Source organism: Stenella coeruleoalba (assembly GCF_951394435.1).
Source record: "Stenella coeruleoalba genome assembly, contig: scaffold_49, whole genome shotgun sequence".
Taxonomy (NCBI): Eukaryota; Metazoa; Chordata; class Mammalia; order Artiodactyla; family Delphinidae; genus Stenella; species Stenella coeruleoalba.
The window spans coordinates 1,365,700-1,384,930 of NW_027646118.1; the positions used below are offsets into that span (position 1 = coordinate 1,365,700).

The window sequence follows — 19,231 nt, forward strand, 5'->3', positions numbered from 1 at the left end:
GTATTACTGATATCCTATGATGTTTCTTTTTCTGTGTGACTTATTTCAGTTAGAATCATCATACCTGAATCCACTCATTGTGCTGCTAAGGGCCTGATGACACAGATTTCATTGCTGAGTGATATTGCTTTGTAAGTAAATACCACAACTTCTTTATCCATTTTTCACTTTCTGCGATGTTGAACTTGTACTGTAAACGAGGTTCTTGTAAACAGAGCCGTTCGAAACTTTGGGGTGGCTGTGTCTTTTTGATTTTAATTTCCCTAAGCTATAGGACCATAAGTGGAAGTGCCCTAGGTTCTGTTGCTTTGTTTTTTAGATGTTTCAGGAAACACCATACACTTCTCCCGAGTGGTTGTTGGCAATTTACATCCCGCCCATCAGCATAACAAGGCTCCCAGTTCTCAATGGCCTGTTGCATTTCTGGATTTTACACTTTTTTCAGATGGCCCTTTTGACCGGGGGGAAGTGAGACTTCATTGTAGTGCAGATTTCCTTTGCAAGCTTGCTTGGTTGGCCAAAAAGGGCGTATGCGTTTTTTCCTGAATATATTCAGGAAAAAACGCATACGCCCTTTTTGGCCAAGTGCATCATTGTGGACGTTCTGCCTCTTTTCCTATGCTTTCAATGCAATTCCAGTCTACCTTCTGAAATTGGTTTCCTGCAATTCTGCCCCGCTTTCAAGTCCTCTTGGCAGCCTTACCTCAGTCTATTTTTGGACGATAGCTGTCATTTATAACTCTGCAGGTTTGTGAATTACAGTGTCCCTGAGCTCCTTTCTTCAACTCGATTTCTTGTGACCTGGCCGCAACACCGCAGGATGGCTTCAGGCCCTAATCTGGTTCCGGCCCGGCACGCTGAGCCTTTGGTTAATTCCTCTTCCTGGTGGGAAATGAGAGTTAAATTTGCCCGTCCAGACACCTACAGCTAGCCTCTCATTGGTTCTCGCTATTCCTGTTCATCTTCCGCAGAAATTGCAAACTGGGCCAAACAGGAGGTTAAAGGGACTGACTCTCCAAGTGGGGAGAGTGTTAGTAAAGCGTCTGGAATGTTGCACCCGAGTACCAGGGGAGGAAAACTGAGACATATTTGAACACGTCTCCCGATCACATGGTTGATCATACTCTAGGTTCCACATGCATGTTTTAGCTGAAGGAAGAATACCTTAAACCTGGGTAGTTGAAACCCGTGGAATGGGTACCATGCAATATGACTTCAAAGGGTCTTCATTTGCTCACCGAACCTCTCCAATCCTATCACTGCTGCGTTTATGCCCATGTACACATGCTTGATTCTCTTTCGGAGACATAGCAATCCATAGGTTTTAAGATACTTACTAGTCAGGTACATTCTTAGGCGTTTAATATGCGGTGTTGAGTCCATTTCGTTGAGCAAGGAGTAGCTCTTGTCTATTCCATATTTGGCTTAAGGAACTTTATCTGTGCTCATTTCAATCTCTGGTTTTATGCAGCACCCCAACTCACCTTTACCCTTAAGCAAGAATAAGTTGGTTTTCTAAATTTGAGACCCTGTTCTGTTCTGTAATTCAGTTCCTGTGTAGCCAAGTTTCTATTCCGTGTATTACTGATATCCTATGATGTTTCTTTTTCTGTGTGACTTATTTCAGTTAGAATCATCATACCTGAATCCACTCATTGTGCTGCTAAGGGCCTGATGACACAGATTTCATTGCTGAGTGATATTGCTTTGTAAGTAAATACCACAACTTCTTTATCCATTTTTCACTTTCTGCGATGTTGAACTTGTACTGTAAACGAGGTTCTTGTAAACAGAGCCATTCGAAACTTTGGGGTGGCTGTGTCTTTTTGATTTTAATTTCCCTAAGCTATAGGACCATAAGTGGAAGTGCCCTAGGTTCTGTTGCTTTGTTTTTTAGATGTTTCAGGAAACACCATACACTTCTCCCGAGTGGTTGTTGGCAATTTACATCCCGCCCATCAGCATAACAAGGCTCCCAGTTCTCCATGGCCTGTCCTGCCTTTCTGGATTTTACACTTTTTTCAGATGGCCCTTTTGACCGGGGGGAAGTGAGACTTCATTGTAGTGCAGATTTCCTTTGCAAGCTTGCTTGGTTGGCCAAAAAGGGCGTATGCGTTTTTTCCTGAATATATTCAAGAAAAAACGCATACGCCCTTTTTGGCCAAGTGCATCATTGTGGACGTTCTGCCTCTTTTCCTATGCTTTCAATGCAATTCCAGTCTACCTCCTGAAATCGGTTCCCTGCAATTCTGCCCCGCTTTCAAGTCCTCTTGGCAGCGTTACTTCAGTCTATTTTTGGACGATAACTGTCATTTATAACTCTGCAGGTTTGTGATTTACAGTGCCCCTGAGCTCCTTTCTTCAACTTGCTTTCTTGTGAGCTGGCCACAACACCGCAGGATGGCTTCACGCCCTAATCTGGTTCCGGCACGGCACGCTGAGCCTTTGGTTATTTCCTCTTCCTGGTGGGAAATGAGAGTTAAATTTGCCCGTCCAGACACCTCCAGCTAGTCTCTCATTGGTTCTCGCTATTCCTGTTCATCTTCCGCAGAAATTGCAAACTGGGCCAAACAGGAGGTTAAAGGCGCTGACTCTCCAAGTGGGGAGAGTGTTAATAAAGCGTCTGGAATGTTGCACCCTAGTACCAGGGGGGGAAAACTGAGACATATTTGAACACGTCTCCCGTTCACATGGTTGATCATACTTGGGTTCCACATGCATGTTTTAGCTGAAGGAAGAATACCTTAAACCTGGAGAGTTGAGACCCGTGGAATGGGTACCATGCAATATGACTTCAAAGGGTCTTCATTTGCTCACCGAACCTCTCCAATCCTATCACTGCTGCGTTTATGCCCCTGTACACATGCTTGATTCTCTTTCGGAGACATAGCAATCCATAGGTTTTGATACTTACTAGTCAGGTACATTCTTAGGCGTTTAATATGCGGTGTTGAGTCCATTTCGTTGAGCAAGGAGTAGCTCTTGTCTATTCCATATTTGACTTAAGGAACTTTATCTGTGCTCATTTCAATCTCTGGTTTTATGCAGCACCCCAACTCACCTTTACCCTTAAGCAAGCATAAGTTGGTTTTCTAAATTTGAGACCCTGTTCTGTTCTGTAATTCAGTTCCTGTGTAGCCAAGTTTCCATTCCGTGTATTACTGATATCCTATGATGTTTCTTTTTCTGTGTGACTTATTTCAGTTAGAATCATCATACCTGAATCCACTCATTGTGCTGCTAAGGGCCTGATGACACAGATTTCATTGCTGAGTGATATTGCTTTGTAAGTAAATACCACAACTTCTTTATCCATTTTTCACTTTCTGCGATGTTGAACTTGTACTGTAAACGAGGTTCTTGTAAACAGAGCCGTTCCAAACTTTGGGGTGGCTGTGTCTTTTTGATTTTAATTTCCCTAAGCTATAGGACCATAAGTGGAAGTGCCCTAGGTTCTGTTGCTTTGTTTTTTAGATGTTTCAGGAAACACCATACACTTCTCCCGAGTGGTTCTTGGCAATTTACATCCCGCCCATCAGCATAACAAGGCTCCCAGTTCTCCATGGCCTGTCCTGCCTTTCTGGATTTTACACTTTTTTCAGATGGCCCTTTTGACCGGGGGGAAGTGAGACTTCATTGTAGTGCAGATTTCCTTTGCAAGCTTGCTTGGTTGGCCAAAAAGGGCGTATGCGTTTTTTCCTGAATATATTCAGGAAAAAACGCATACGCCCTTTTTGGCCAAGTGCATCATTGTGGACGTTCTGCCTCTTTTCCTATGCTTTCAATGCAATTCCAGTCTACCTCCTGAAATCGGTTTCCTGCAATTCTGCCCCGCTTTCAAGTCCTCTTGGCAGCCTTACTTCAGTCTATTTTTGGACGATAGCTGTCATTTATAACTCTGCAGGTTTGTGAATTACAGTGCCCCTGAGCTCCTTTCTTCAACTTGCTTTCTTGTGACCTGGCCGCAACACCGCAGGATGGCTTCACGCCCTAATCTGGTTCCGGCACGGCACGCTGAGCCTTTGGTTATTTCCTCTTCCTGGTGGGAAATGAGAGTTAAATTTGCCCGTCCAGACACCTCCAGCTAGTCTCTCATTGGTTCTCGCTATTCCTGTTCATCTTCCGCAGAAATTGCAAACTGGGCCAAACAGGAGGTTAAAGGCGCTGACTCTCCAAGTGGGGAGAGTGTTAGTAAAGCGTCTGGAATGTTGCACCCGAGTACCAGGGGGGGAAAACTGAGACATATTTGAACACGTCTCCCGTTCACATGGTTGATCATACTCTAGGTTCCACATGCATTTTTTAGCTGAAGGAAGAATACCTTAAACCTGGAGAGTTGAGACCCGTGGAATGGGTACCATGCAATATGACTTCAAAGGGTCTTCATTTGCTCACCGAACCTCTCCAATCCTATCACTGCTGCGTTTATGCCCCTGTACACATGCTTGATTCTCTTTCGGAGACACAGCAATCCATAGGTTTTAAGATACTTACTAGTCAGGTACATTCTTAGGCGTTTAATATGCGGTGTTGAGTCCATTTCGTTGAGCAAGGAGTAGCTCTTGTCTATTCCATATTTGACTTAAGGAACTTTATCTGTGCTCATTTCAATCTCTGGTTTTATGCAGCACCCCATCTCACCTTTACCCTTAAGCAAGCATAAGTTGGTTTTCTAAATTTGAGACCCTGTTCTGTTCTGTAATTCAGTTCCTGTGTAGCCAAGTTTACATTCCATGTATTACTGATATCTTATGATGTTTCTTTTTCTGTGTGAATTACTTCAGTTAGAATCATCATACCTGAATCCACTCATTGTGCTGCTAAGGGCCTGATGACACAGATTTCATTGCTGAGTGATATTGCTTTGTAAGTAAATACCACAACTTCTTTATCCATTTTTCACTTTCTGCGATGTTGAACTTGTACTGTAGACGAGGTTCTTGTAAACAGAGACGTCCCAAACTTTGGGGTGGCTGTGTCTTTTTGATTTTAATTTCCCTAAGCTATAGGACCATAAGTGGAAGTGCCCTCGGTTCTGTTGCTTTGTTTTTTAGATGTTTCAGGAAACACCATACACTTCTCCCGAGTGGTTGTTGGCAATTTACATCCCGCCCATCAGCATAACAAGGCTCCCAGTTCTCCATGGCCTGTCCTGCCTTTCTGGATTTTACACTTTTTTCAGATGGCCCTTTTGACCGGGGGGAAGTGAGACTTCATTGTAGTGCAGATTTCCTTTGCAAGCTTGCTTGGCTGGCCAAAAAGGGCGTATGCGTTTTTTCCTGAATATATTCAGGAAAAAACGCATACGCCCTTTTTGGCCAAGTGCATCATTGTGGACGTTCTGCCTCTTTTCCTATGCTTTCAATGCAATTCCAGTCTACCTCCTGAAATCGGTTTCCTGCAATTCTGCCCCGCTTTCAAGTCCTCTTGGCAGCCTTACTTCAGTTTATTTTTGGACGATAGCTGTCATTTATAACTCTGCAGGTTTGTGAATTACAGTGCCCCTGAGCTCCTTTCTTCAACTCGCTTTATTTTGAGCTGGCCGCAACACCGCAGGATGCCTTCAGGCCCTAATCTGGTTCCGGTACGGCACGCTGAGCCTTTGTTTATTTCCTCTTCCTGGTGGGAAATGAGAGTTAAATTTGCCCGTCCAGACACCTCCAGCTAGTCTCTCATTGGTTCTCGCTATTCCTGTTCATCTTCCGCAGAAATTGCAAACTGGGCCAAACAGGAGGTTAAAGGCGCTGACTCTCCAAGTGGGGAGAGTGTTAGTAAAGCGTCTGGAATGTTGCACCCGAGTACCAGGGGAGGAAAACTGAGACATATTTGAACACGTCTCCCGTTCACATGGTTGATCATACTTGGGTTCCACATGCATGTTTTAGCTGAAGGAAGAATACCTTAAACCTGGAGAGTTGAGACCCGTGTAATGGGTACCATGCAATATGACTTCAAAGGGTCTTCATTTGCTCACCGAACCTCTCCAATCCTATCACTGCTGCGTTTATGCCCCTGTACACATGCTTGATTCTCTTTTGGAGACATAGAAATCCATACGTTTTACGATACTTACTAATCAGGTACATTCTTAGGCGTTTAATATGCGGTGTTGAGTCCATTTCGTTGAGCAAGGAGTAGCTCTTGTCTATTCCATATTTGACTTAAGGAACTTTATCTGTGCTCATTTCAATCTCTGGTTTTATGCAGCACCCCAACTCACCTTTACCCTTAAGCAAGCATAAGTTGGTTTTCTAAATTTGAGACCCTGTTCTGTTCTGTAATTCAGTTCCTGTGTAGCCAAGTTTACATTCCGTGTATTACTGATATCTTATGATGTTTCTTTTTCTGTGTGACATATTTCAGTTAGAATCATCATACCTGAATCCACTCATTGTGATGCTAAGGGCCTGATGACATAGATTTCATTGCTGAGTGATATTGCTTTGTAAGTAAATACCACAACTTCTTTATCCATTTTTCACTTTCTGCGATGTTGAACTTGTACTGTAAACGAGGTTCTTGTAAACAGAGACGTCCCAAACTTTGGGGTGGCTGTGTCTTTTTGATTTTAATTTCCCTAAGCTATAGGACCATAAGTGGCAGTGCCCTAGGCTCTGTTGCTTTGTTTTTTAGATGTTTCAGGAAACACCATACACTTCTCCCGAGTGTCTGTTGGCAATTTACATCCCGCCTACCAGCATAACAAGGCTCCCAGTTCTCCATGGCCTGTCCTGCCTTTCTGGATTTTACACTTTTTTCAGATGGCCCTTTTGACCGGGGGGAAGTGAGACTTCATTGTAGTGCAGATTTCCTTTGCAAGCTTGCTTGGTTGGCCAAAAAGGGCGTATGCGTTTTTTCATGAATATATTCAGGAAAAAACGCATACGCCCTTTTTGGCCAAGTGCATCATTGTGGACGTTCTGCCTCTTTTCCTATGCTTTCAATGCAATTCCAGTCTACCTCCTGAAATCGGTTTCCTGCAATTCTGCCCCGCTTTCAAGTCCTCTTGGCAGCCTTACTTCAGTCTATTTTTGGACGATAGCTGTCATTTATAACTCTGCAGGTTTGTGAATTACAGTGCCCCTGAGCTCCTTTCTTCAACTCGCTTTCTTGTGACCTGGCCGCAACACCGCAGGATGGCTTCAGGCCCTAATCTGGTTCTGGCACGGCACGCTGAGCCTTTGGTTATTTCCTCCTCATGGTGGGAAATGAGAGTTAAATTTGCCCGTCCAGACACCTCCAGCTAGCCTCTCATTGGTTCTCACTATTCCTGTTCATCTTCCGCAGAAATTGCAAACTGTGCCAAACAGGAGGTTAAAGGCGCTGACTCTCCAAGTGGGGAGAGTGTTAGTAAAGCGTCTGGCATGTTGCACCCGAGTACCAGGGGAGGAAAACTGAGACATATTTGAACACGTCTCCCGATCACATGGTTGATCATACTCTGGGTTCCACATGCATGTTTTAGCTGAAGGAAGAATACCTAAAACCTGGGTAGTTGAAACCCGTGGAATGGGTACCATGCAATATGACTTCAAAGGGTCTTCATTTGCTCACCGAACCTCTCGAATCCTATCACTGCTGCGTTTATGCCCCTGTACACATGCTTGATTCTCTTTCGGAGACATAGCAATCTATAGGTTTTAAGATACTTACTAGTCAGGTACATTCTTAGGCGTTTAATATGCGGTGTTGAGTCCATTTCGTTGAGCAAGGAGTAGCTCTTGTCTATTCCATATTTGGCCTAAGGAACTTTATCTGTGCTCATTTCAATCTCTGGATTTATGCAGCACCCCAACTCACCTTTCCCCTGAACCAAGCATAAGTTGGTTTTCTAAATTTGAGACCCTGTTCTGTTCTGTAATTCAGTTCCTGTGTAGCCAAGTTTACATTCCGTGTATTACTGATATCTTATGATGTTTCTTTTTCTGTGTGACTTATTTCAGTTAGAATCATCATACCTGAATCCGCTCATTGTGCTGCTACGGGCCTGATGACACAGATTTCATTGCTGAGTGATATTGCTTTGTAAGTAAATACCACAACTTCTTTATCCATTTTTCACTTTCTGCGATGTTGAACTTGTACTGTAAACGAGGTTCTTGTAAACAGAGCCGTTCCAAACTTTGGGGTGGCTGTGTCTTTTTGATTTTAATTTCCCTAAGCTATAGGACCAGAAGTGGAAGTGCCCTAGGTTCTGTTGCTTTGTTTTTTAGATGTTTGAGGAAACACCATACACTTCTCCCGAGTGGTTGTTGGCAATTTACATCCCGCCCATCAGCATAACAAGGCTCCCAGTTCTCCATGGCCTGTCCTGCCTTTCTGGATTTTACACTTTTTTCAGATGGCCCTTTTGACCGGGGGGAAGTGAGACTTCATTGTAGTGCAGATTTCCTTTGCAAGCTTGTTTGGTTGGCCAAAAAGGGCGTATGCGTTTTTTCCTGAATATATTCAGGAAAAAACGCATACGCCCTTTTTGGCCAAGTGCATCATTGTGGACGTTCTGCCTCTTTTCCTATGCTTTCAATGCAATTCCAGTCTACCTCCTGAAATCGGTTTCCTGCAATTCTGCCCCGCTTTCAATTCCTCTTGGCAGCCTTACTTCAGTCTATTTTTGGACGATAGCTGTCATTTATAACTCTGCAGGTTTGTGAATTACAGTGCCCCTGAGCTCCTTTCTTCAACTCGCTTTCTTGTGAGCTGGCCGCAACACCGCAGGATGGCTTCAGGCCCTAATCTGGTTCCGGCACGGCACGCTGAGCCTTTGGTTAATTCCTCTTCCTGGTGGGAAATGAGAGTTAAATTTGCCCGTCCAGACACCTCCAGCTAGTCTCTCATTGGTTCTCGCTATTCCTGTTCATCTTCCGCAGAAATTGCAAACTGGGCCAAACAGGAGGTTAAAGGCGCTGACTCTCCAAGTGGGGAGAGTGTTAGTAAAGCGTCTGGAATGTTGCACCCGAGTACCAGGGGAGGAAAACTGAGACATATTTGAACACGTCTCCCGTTCACATGGTTGATCATACTTGGGTTCCACATGCATGTTTTAGCTGAAGGAAGAATACCTTAAACCTGGAGAGTTGAGACCCGTGTAATGGGTACCATGCAATATGACTTCAAAGGGTCTTCATTTGCTCACCGAACCTCTCCAATCCTATCACTGCTGCGTTTATGCCCCTGTACACACGCTTGATTCTCTTTTGGAGACATAGCAATCCATAGGTTTTAAGATACTTACTAGTCAGGTACATTCTTAGGCGTTTAATATGGGGTGTTGAGTCCATTTCGTTGAGCAAGGAGTAGCTCTTGTCTATTCCATATTTGGCTTAAGGAACTTTATCTGTGCTCATTTCAATCTCTGGTTTTATGCAGCACCCCAACTCACCTTTACCCTTAAGCAAGCATAAGTTGGTTTTCTAAATTTGAGACCCTGTTCTGTTTTGGAATTCAGTTCCTGTGTAGCCAAGTTTACATTCCGTGTATTAGTGATATCTTATGATGTTTCTTTTTCTGTGTGACTTATTTCAGTTAGAATCATCGTACCTGAATCCACTCATTGTGCTGCTAAGGGCCTGATGACACAGATTTCATTGCTGAGTGATATTGCTTTGTAAGTAAATACCACAACTTCTTTATCCATTTTTCACTTTCTGCGATGTTGAACTTGTACTGTAAACGAGGTTCTTGTAAACAGATCCGTTCCAAACTTTGGGGTGGCTGTGTCTTTTTGATTTTAATTTCCCTAAGCTATAGGACCATAAGTGGAAGTGCCCTAGGCTCTGTTGCTTTGTTTTTTAGATGTTTCAGGAAACACCATACACTTCTCCCGAGTGGTTGTTGGCAATTTACATCCCGCCCATCAGCATAACAAGGCTCCCAGTTCTCCATGGCCTGTCTTGTCTTTCTGGATTTTACACTTTTTTCAGATGGCCCTTTTGACCGGGGGGAAGTGAGACTTCATTGTAGTGCAGATTTCCTTTGCAAGCTTGCTTGGTTGGCCAAAAAGGGCGTATGCGTTTTTTCCTGAATATATTCAGGAAAAAACGCATACGCCCTTTTTGGCCAAGTGCATCATTGTGGACGTTCTGCCTCTTTTCCTATGCTTTCAATGCAATTCCAGTCTACCTCCTGAAATCGGTTTCCTGCAATTCTGTCCCGCTTTCAAGTCCTCTTGGCAGCCTTACTTCAGTCTATTTTTGGACGATAGCTGTCATTTATAACTCTGCAGGTTTGTGAATTACAGTGCCCCTGAGCTCCTTTCTTCAACTCGCTTTCTTTTGAGCTGGCCGCAACACTGCAGGATGGCTTCAGGCCCTAATCTGGTTCCGGTACGGCACGCTGAGCCTTTGGTTATTTCCTCTTCCTGGTGGGAAATGAGAGTTAAATTTGCCCGTCCAGACACCTCCAGCTAGCCTCTCATTGGTTCTCGCTATTCCTGTTCATCTTCCGCAGAAATTGCAAACTGGGCCAAACAGGAGTTTAAAGGCGCTGACTCTCCAAGTGGGGAGAGTGTTAGTAAAGCGTCTGGAATGTTGCACCCGAGTACCAGGGGAGGAAAACTGAGACATATTTGAACACGTCTCCCGTTCACATGGTTGATCATACTTGGGTTCCACATGCATGTTTTAGCTGAAGGAAGAATACCTTAAACCTGGAGAGTTGAGACCCGTGTAATGGGTACCATGCAATATGACTTCAAAGGGTCTTCATTTGCTCACCGCACCTCTCCAATCCTATCACTGCTGCGTTTATGCCCCTGTACACATGCTTGATTCTCTTTTGGAGACATAGCAATCCATAGGTTTTACGATACTTACTAGTCAGGTACATTCTTAGGCGTTTAATATGCGGTGTTGAGTCCATCTCGTTGAGCAAGGAGTAGCTCTTGTCTATTCCATATTTGACTTAAGGAACTTTATCTGTGCTCATTTCAATCTCTGGTTTTATGCAGCACCCCAACTCACCTTTACCCTTAAGCAAGCATAAGTTGGTTTTCTAAATTTGAGACCCTGTTCTGTTCTGTAATTCAGTTCCTGTGTAGCCAAGTTTACATTCCGTGTATTACTGATATCTTATGATGTTTCTTTTTCTGTGTGACTTATTTCAGGTAGAATCATCATACCTGAATCCACTCATTGTGATGCTAAGGGCCTGATGACACAGATTTCATTGCTGAGTGATATTGCTTTGTAAGTAAATACCACAACTTCTTTATCCATTTTTCACTTTCTGCGATGTTGAACTTGTACTGTAAACGAGGTTCTTGTAAACAGAGGCATCCCAAACTTTGGGGTGGCTGTGTCTTTTTGATTTTAATTTCCCTAAGCTATAGGACCATAAGTGGCAGTGCCCTAGGCTCTGTTGCTTTGTTTTTTAGATGTTTCAGGAAACACCATACACTTCTCCCGAGTGTCTGTTGGCAATTTACATCCCGCCCATCAGCATAACAAGGCTCCCAGTTCTCCATGGCCTGTCCTCCCTTTCTGGATTTTACACTTTTTTCAGATGGCCCTTTTGACCGGGGGGAAGTGAGACTTCATTGTAGTGCAGATTTCCTTTGCAAGCTTGCTTGGTTGGCCAAAAAGTGCGTATGCGTTTTTTCCTGAATATATTCAGGAAAAAACGCATACGCCCTTTTTGGCCAAGTGCATCATTGTGGACGTTCTGCCTCTTTTCCTATGCTTTCAATGCAATTCCAGTCTACCTCCTGAAATCGGTTTCCTGCAATTCTGCCCCGCTTTCAAGTCCTCTTGGCAGCCTTACTTCAGTCTATTTTTGGACGATAGCTGTCATTTATAACTCTGCAGGTTTGTGAATTACAGTGCCCCTGAGCTCCTTTCTTCAACTCGCTTTCTTGTGACCTGGCCGCAACACCGCAGGATGGCTTCAGGCCCTAATCTGGTTCCGGCACGGCACGCTGAGCCTTTGGTTAATTCCTCTTCCTGGTGGGAAATGAGAGTTAAATTTGCCCGTCCAGACACCTACAGCTAGTCTCTCATTGGTTCTCGCTATTCCTGTTCATCTTCCGCAGAAATTGCAAACTGGGCCAAACAGGAGGTTAAAGGCGCTGACTCTCCAAGTGGGGAGAGTGTTAGTAAAGCGTCTGGAATGTTGCACCCGAGTACCAGGGGAGGAAAACTGAGACATATTTGAACACGTCTCCCGTTCACATGGTTGATCATACTTGGGTTCCACATGCATGTTTTAGCTGAAGGAAGAATACCTTAAACCTGGAGAGTTGAGACCCGTGTAATGGGTACCATGCAATATGACTTCAAAGGGTCTTCATTTGCTCACCGAACCTCTCCAATCCTATCACTGCTGCGTTTATGCCCCTGTACACACGCTTGATTCTCTTTTGGAGACATAGCAATCCATAGGTTTTACAATACTTACTAGTCAGGTACATTCTTAGGCGTTTAATATGCGGTGTTGAGTCCATTTCGTTGAGCAAGGAGTAGCTCTTGTCTATTCCATATTTGACTTAAGGAACTTTATCTGTGCTCATTTCAATCTCTGGTTTTATGCAGCACCCCAACTCACCTTTCCCCTTAAGCAAGCATAAGTTGGTTTTCTAAATTTGAGACCCTGTTCTGTTCTGTAATTCAGTTCCTGTGTAGCCAAGTTTCCATTCTGTGTATTACTGATATCTTATGATGTTTCTTTTTCTGTGTGACTTATTTCAGTTAGAATCATCATACCTGAATCCACTCATTGTGATGCTAAGGGCCTGATGACATAGATTTCATTGCTGAGTGATATTGCTTTGTAAGTAAATACCACAACTTCTTTATCCATTTTTCACTTTCTGCGATGTTGAACTTGTACTGTAAACGAGGTTCTTGTAAACAGAGGCGTCCCAAACTTTGGGGTGGCTGTGTCTTTTTGATTTTAATTTCCCTAAGCTATAGGACCATAAGCGGCAGTGCCCTAGGCTCTGTTGCTTTGTTTTTTAGATGTTTCAGGAAACACCATACACTTCTCCCGAGTGTCTGTTGGCAATTTACATCCCGCCCATCAGCATAACAAGGCTCCCAGTTCTCCATGGCCTGTCCTGCCTTTCTGGATTTTACACTTTTTTCAGATGGCCCTTTTGACCGGGGGGAAGTGAGACTTCATTGTAGTGCAGATTTCCTTTGCAAGCTTGCTTGGTTGGCCAAAAAGGGCGTATGCGTTTTTTCCTGAATATATTCAGGAATAATTTGCCCGTCCAGACACCTCCAGCTAGCCTCTCATTGGTTCTCGCTATTCCTGTTCATCTTCCGCAGAAATTGCAAACTGGGCCAAACAGGAGGTTAAAGGCGCTGACTCTCCAAGTGGGGAGAGTGTTAGTAAAGCGTCTGGAATGTTGCACCCGAGTACCAGGGGAGGAAAACTGAGACATATTTGAACACGTCTCCCGTTCACATGGTTGATCATACTTGGGTTCCACATGCATGTTTTAGCTGAAGGAAGAATACCTTAAACCTGGAGAGTTGAGACCCGTGGAATGGGTACCATGCAATATGACTTCAAAGGGTCTTCATTTGCTCACCGAACCTCTCCAATACTATCACTGCTGCGTTTATGCCCCTGTACACATGCTTGATTCTCTTTTGGAGACATAGCAATCCATAGGTTTTACGATACTTACTAGTCAGGTACATTCTTAGGCGTTTAATATGCGGTGTTGAGTCCATTTCGTTGAGCAAGGAGTCGCTCTTGTCTATTCCATATTTGACTTAAGGAACTTTATCTGTGCTCATTTCAATCTCTGGTTTTATGCAGCACCCCAACTCACCTTTACCCTTAAGCAAGCATAAGTTGGTTTTCTAAATTTGAGACCCTGTTCTGTTCTGTAATTCAGTTCCTGTGTAGCCAAGTTTACATTCCGTGTATTACTGATATCTTATGATGTTTCTTTTTCTGTGTGACTTATTTCAGTTAGAATCATCATACCTGAATCCACTCATTGTGATGCTAAGGGCCTGATGACATAGATTTCATTGCTGAGTGATATTGCTTTGTAAGTAAATACCACAACTTCTTTATCCATTTTTCACTTTCTGCGATGTTGAACTTGTACTGTAAACGAGGTTCTTGTAAACAGATCTGTTCCAAACTTTGGGGTGGCTGTGTCTTTTTGATTTTAATTTCCCTAAGCTATAGGACCATAAGTGGAAGTGCCCTAGGCTCTGTTGCTTTGTTTTTTAGATGTTTCAGGAAACACCATACACTTCTCCCGAGTGGTTGTTGGCAATTTACATCCCGCCCATCAGCATAACAAGGCTCCCAGTTCTCCATGGCCTGTCTTGTCTTTCTGGATTTTACACTTTTTTCAGATGGCCCTTTTGACCGGGGGGAAGTGAGACTTCATTGTAGTGCAGATTTCCTTTGCAAGCTTGCTTGGTTGGCCAAAAAGGGCGTATGCGTTTTTTCCTGAATATATTCAGGAAAAAACGCATACGCCCTTTTTGGCCAAGTGCATCATTGTGGACGTTCTGCCTCTTTTCCTATGCTTTCAATGCAATTCCAGTCTACCTCCTGAAATCGGTTTCCTGCAATTCTGCCCCGCTTTCAAGTCCTCTTGGCAGCCTTACTTCAGTCTATTTTTGGACGATAGCTGTCATTTATAACTCTGCAGGTTTGTGAATTACAGTGCCCCTGAGCTCCTTTCTTCAACTCGCTTTCTTTTGAGCTGGCCGCAACACTGCAGGATGGCTTCAGGCCCTAATCTGGTTCCGGTACGGCACGCTGAGCCTTTGGTTATTTCCTCTTCCTGGTGGGAAATGAGAGTTAAATTTGCCCGTCCAGACACCTCCAGCTAGCCTCTCATTGGTTCTCGCTATTCCTGTTCATCTTCCGCAGAAATTGCAAACTGGGCCAAACAGGAGGTTAAAGGCGCTGACTCTCCAAGTGGGGAGAGTGTTAGTAAAGCGTCTGGAATGTTGCACCCGAGTACCAGGGGAGGAAAACTGAGACATATTTGAACACGTCTCCCGTTCACATGGTTGATCATACTTGGGTTCCACATGCATGTTTTAGCTGAAGGAAGAATACCTTAAACCTGGAGAGTTGAGACCCGTGGAATGGGTACCATGCAATATGACTTCAAAGGGTCTTCATTTGCTCACCGCACCTCTCCAATCCTATCACTGCTGCGTTTATGCCCCTGTACACATGCTTGATTCTCTTTTGGAGACATAGCAATCCATAGGTTTTACGATACTTACTAGTCAGGTACATTCTTAGGCGTTTAATATGCGGTGTTGAGTCCATTTCGTTGAGCAAGGAGTCGCTCTTGTCTATTCCATATTTGACTTAAGGAACTTTATCTGTGCTCATTTCAATCTCTGGTTTTATGCAGCACCCCAACTCACCTTTACCCTTAAGCAAGCATAAGTTGGTTTTCTAAATTTGAGACCCTGTTCTGTTCTGTAATTCAGTTCCTGTGTAGCCAAGTTTACATTCCGTGTATTACTGATATCTTATGATGTTTCTTTTTCTGTGTGACTTATTTCAGTTAGAATCATCATACCTGAATCCACTCATTGTGATGCTAAGGGCCTGATGACATAGATTTCATTGCTGAGTGATATTGCTTTGTAAGTAAATACCACAACTTCTTTATCCATTTTTCACTTTCTGCGATGTTGAACTTGTACTGTAAACGAGGTTCTTGTAAACAGATCTGTTCCAAACTTTGGGGTGGCTGTGTCTTTTTGATTTTAATTTCCCTAAGCTATAGGACCATAAGTGGAAGTGCCCTAGGCTCTGTTGCTTTGTTTTTTAGATGTTTCAGGAAACACCATACACTTCTCCCGAGTGGTTGTTGGCAATTTACATCCCGCCCATCAGCATAACAAGGCTCCCAGTTCTCCATGGCCTGTCTTGTCTTTCTGGATTTTACACTTTTTTCAGATGGCCCTTTTGACCGGGGGGAAGTGAGACTTCATTGTAGTGCAGATTTCCTTTGCAAGCTTGCTTGGTTGGCCAAAAAGGGCGTATGCGTTTTTTCCTGAATATATTCAGGAAAAAACGCATACGCCCTTTTTGGCCAAGTGCATCATTGTGGACGTTCTGCCTCTTTTCCTATGCTTTCAATGCAATTCCAGTCTACCTCCTGAAATCGGTTTCCTGCAATTCTGCCCCGCTTTCAAGTCCTCTTGGCAGCCTTACTTCAGTCTATTTTTGGACGATAGCTGTCATTTATAACTCTGCAGGTTTGTGAATTACAGTGCCCCTGAGCTCCTTTCTTCAACTCGCTTTCTTTTGAGCTGGCCGCAACACTGCAGGATGGCTTCAGGCCCTAATCTGGTTCCGGTACGGCACGCTGAGCCTTTGGTTATTTCCTCTTCCTGGTGGGAAATGAGAGTTAAATTTGCCCGTCCAGACACCTCCAGCTAGCCTCTCATTGGTTCTCGCTATTCCTGTTCATCTTCCGCAGAAATTGCAAACTGGGCCAAACAGGAGGTTAAAGGCGCTGACTCTCCAAGTGGGGAGAGTGTTAGTAAAGCGTCTGGAATGTTGCACCCGAGTACCAGGGGAGGAAAACTGAGACATATTTGAACACGTCTCCCGTTCACATGGTTGATCATACTTGGGTTCCACATGCATGTTTTAGCTGAAGGAAGAATACCTTAAACCTGGAGAGTTGAGACCCGTGGAATGGGTACCATGCAATATGACTTCAAAGGGTCTTCATTTGCTCACCGAACCTCTCCAATCCTATCACTGCTGCGTTTATGCCCCTGTACACATGCTTGATTCTCTTTTGGAGACATAGCAATCCATAGGTTTTACGATACTTACTAGTCAGGTACATTCTTAGGCGTTTAATATGCGGTGTTGAGTCCATTTCGTTGAGCAAGGAGTCGCTCTTGTCTATTCCATATTTGACTTAAGGAACTTTATCTGTGCTCATTTCAATCTCTGGTTTTATGCAGCACCCCAACTCACCTTTACCCTTAAGCAAGCATAAGTTGGTTTTCTAAATTTGAGACCCTGTTCTGTTCTGTAATTCAGTTCCTGTGTAGCCAAGTTTACATTCCGTGTATTACTGATATCTTATGATGTTTCTTTTTCTGTGTGACTTATTTCAGTTAGAATCATCATACCTGAATCCACTCATTGTGATGCTAAGGGCCTGATGACATAGATTTCATTGCTGAGTGATATTGCTTTGTAAGTAAATACCACAACTTCTTTATCCATTTTTCACTTTCTGCGATGTTGAACTTGTACTGTATACGAGGTTCTTGTAAACAGATCTGTTCCAAACTTTGGGGTGGCTGTGTCTTTTTGATTTTAATTTCCCTAAGCTATAGGACCATAAGTGGAAGTGCCCTAGGCTCTGTTGCTTTGTTTTTTAGATGTTTCAGGAAACACCATACACTTCTCCCGAGTGGTTGTTGGCAATTTACATCCCGCCCATCAGCATAACAAGGCTCCCAGTTCTCCATGGCCTGTCTTGTCTTTCTGGATTTTACACTTTTTTCAGATGGCCCTTTTGACCGGGGGGAAGTGAGACTTCATTGTAGTGCAGATTTCCTTTGCAAGCTTGCTTGGTTGGCCAAAAAGGGCGTATGCGTTTTTTCCTGAATATATTCAGGAAAAAACGCATACGCCCTTTTTGGCCAAGTGCATCATTGTGGACGTTCTGCCTCTTTTCCTATGCTTTCAATGCAATTCCAGTCTACCTCCTGAAATCGGTTTCCTGCAATTCTGCCCCGCTTTCAAGTCCTCTTGGCAGCCTTACTTCAGTCTATTTTTGGACGATAGCTGTCATTTATAACTCTGCAGGTTTGTGAATTACAGTGCCCCTGAGCTCCTTTCTTCAACTCGCTTTCTTTTGAGCTGGCCGCAACACTGCAGGATGGCTTCAGGCCCTAATCTGGTTCCGGTACGGCACGCTGAGCCTTTGGTTATTTCCTCTTCCTGGTGGGAAATGAGAGTTAAATTTGCCCGTCCAGACACCTCCAGCTAGCCTCTCATTGGTTCTCGCTATTCCTGTTCATCTTCCGCAGAAATTGCAAACTGGGCCAAACAGGAGTTTAAAGGCGCTGACTCTCCAAGTGGGGAGAGTGTTAGTAAAGCGTCTGGAATGTTGCACCCGAGTACCAGGGGAGGAAAACTGAGACATATTTGAACACGTCTCCCGTTCACATGGTTGATCATACTTGGGTTCCACATGCATGTTTTAGCTGAAGGAAGAATACCTTAAACCTGGAGAGTTGAGACCCGTGTAATGGGTACCATGCAATATGACTTCAAAGGGTCTTCATTTGCTCACCGCACCTCTCCAATCCTATCACTGCTGCGTTTATGCCCCTGTACACATGCTTGATTCTCTTTTGGAGACATAGCAATCCATAGGTTTTACGATACTTACTAGTCAGGTACATTCTTAGGCGTTTAATATGCGGTGTTGAGTCCATTTCGTTGAGCAAGGAGTAGCTCTTGTCTATTCCATATTTGACTTAAGGAACTTTATCTGTGCTCATTTCAATCTCTGGTTTTATGCAGCACCCCAACTCACCTTTCCCCTTAAGCAAGCATAAGTTGGTTTTCTAAATTTGAGACCCTGTTCTGTTCTGTAATTCAGTTCCTGTGTAGCCAAGTTTACATTCCGTGTATTACTGATATCTTATGATGTTTCTTTTTCTGTGTGACTTATTTCAGGTAGAATCATCATACCTGAATCCACTCATTGTGATGCTAAGGGCCTGATGAAATAGATTTCATTGCTGAGTGATATTGCTTTGTAAGTAAATACCACAACTTCTTTATCCATTTTTCACTTTCTGCGATGTTGAACTTGTACTGTAAACGAGGTTCTTGTAAACAGAGGCATCCCAAACTTTGGGGTGGCTGTGTCTTTTTGATTTTAATTTCCCTAAGCTATAGGACCATAAGTGGCAGTGCCCTAGGCTCTGTTGCTTTGTTTTTTAGATGTTTCAGGAAACACCATACACTTCTCCCGAGTGTCTGTTGGCAATTTACATCCCGCCCATCAGCATAACAAGGCTCCCAGTTCTCCATGGCCTGTCCTCCCTTTCTGGATTTTACACTTTTTTCAGATGGCCCTTTTGACCGGGGGGAAGTGAGACTTCATTGTAGTGCAGATTTCCTTTGCAAGCTTGCTTGGTTGGCCAAAAAGGGCGTATGCGTTTTTTCCTGAATATATTCAGGAAAAAACGCATACGCCCTTTTTGGCCAAGTGCATCATTGTGGACGTTCTGCCTCTTTTCCTATGCTT

At 43.7% G+C, this 19,231-nt stretch overlaps 1 long non-coding RNA gene across 8 annotated transcripts in view; it reads left to right on the forward strand.

Moving 5' to 3' along the window:
• LOC307181315 overlaps nt 1-19,231 on the forward strand; it is a 2,020,778-nt gene that overhangs the window by 1,358,234 nt on the left and 643,313 nt on the right. The window contains exon 5 of one of the 8 annotated variants that reach the window (XR_013826420.1): nt 18,659-18,740. The exons of the other annotated variants lie outside the window; for them this stretch is intronic. This is a non-coding gene — a long non-coding RNA (uncharacterized lncRNA). The remainder of the gene's footprint in view (nt 1-18,658; nt 18,741-19,231) is intronic. 8 annotated transcript variants of the gene reach the window in all.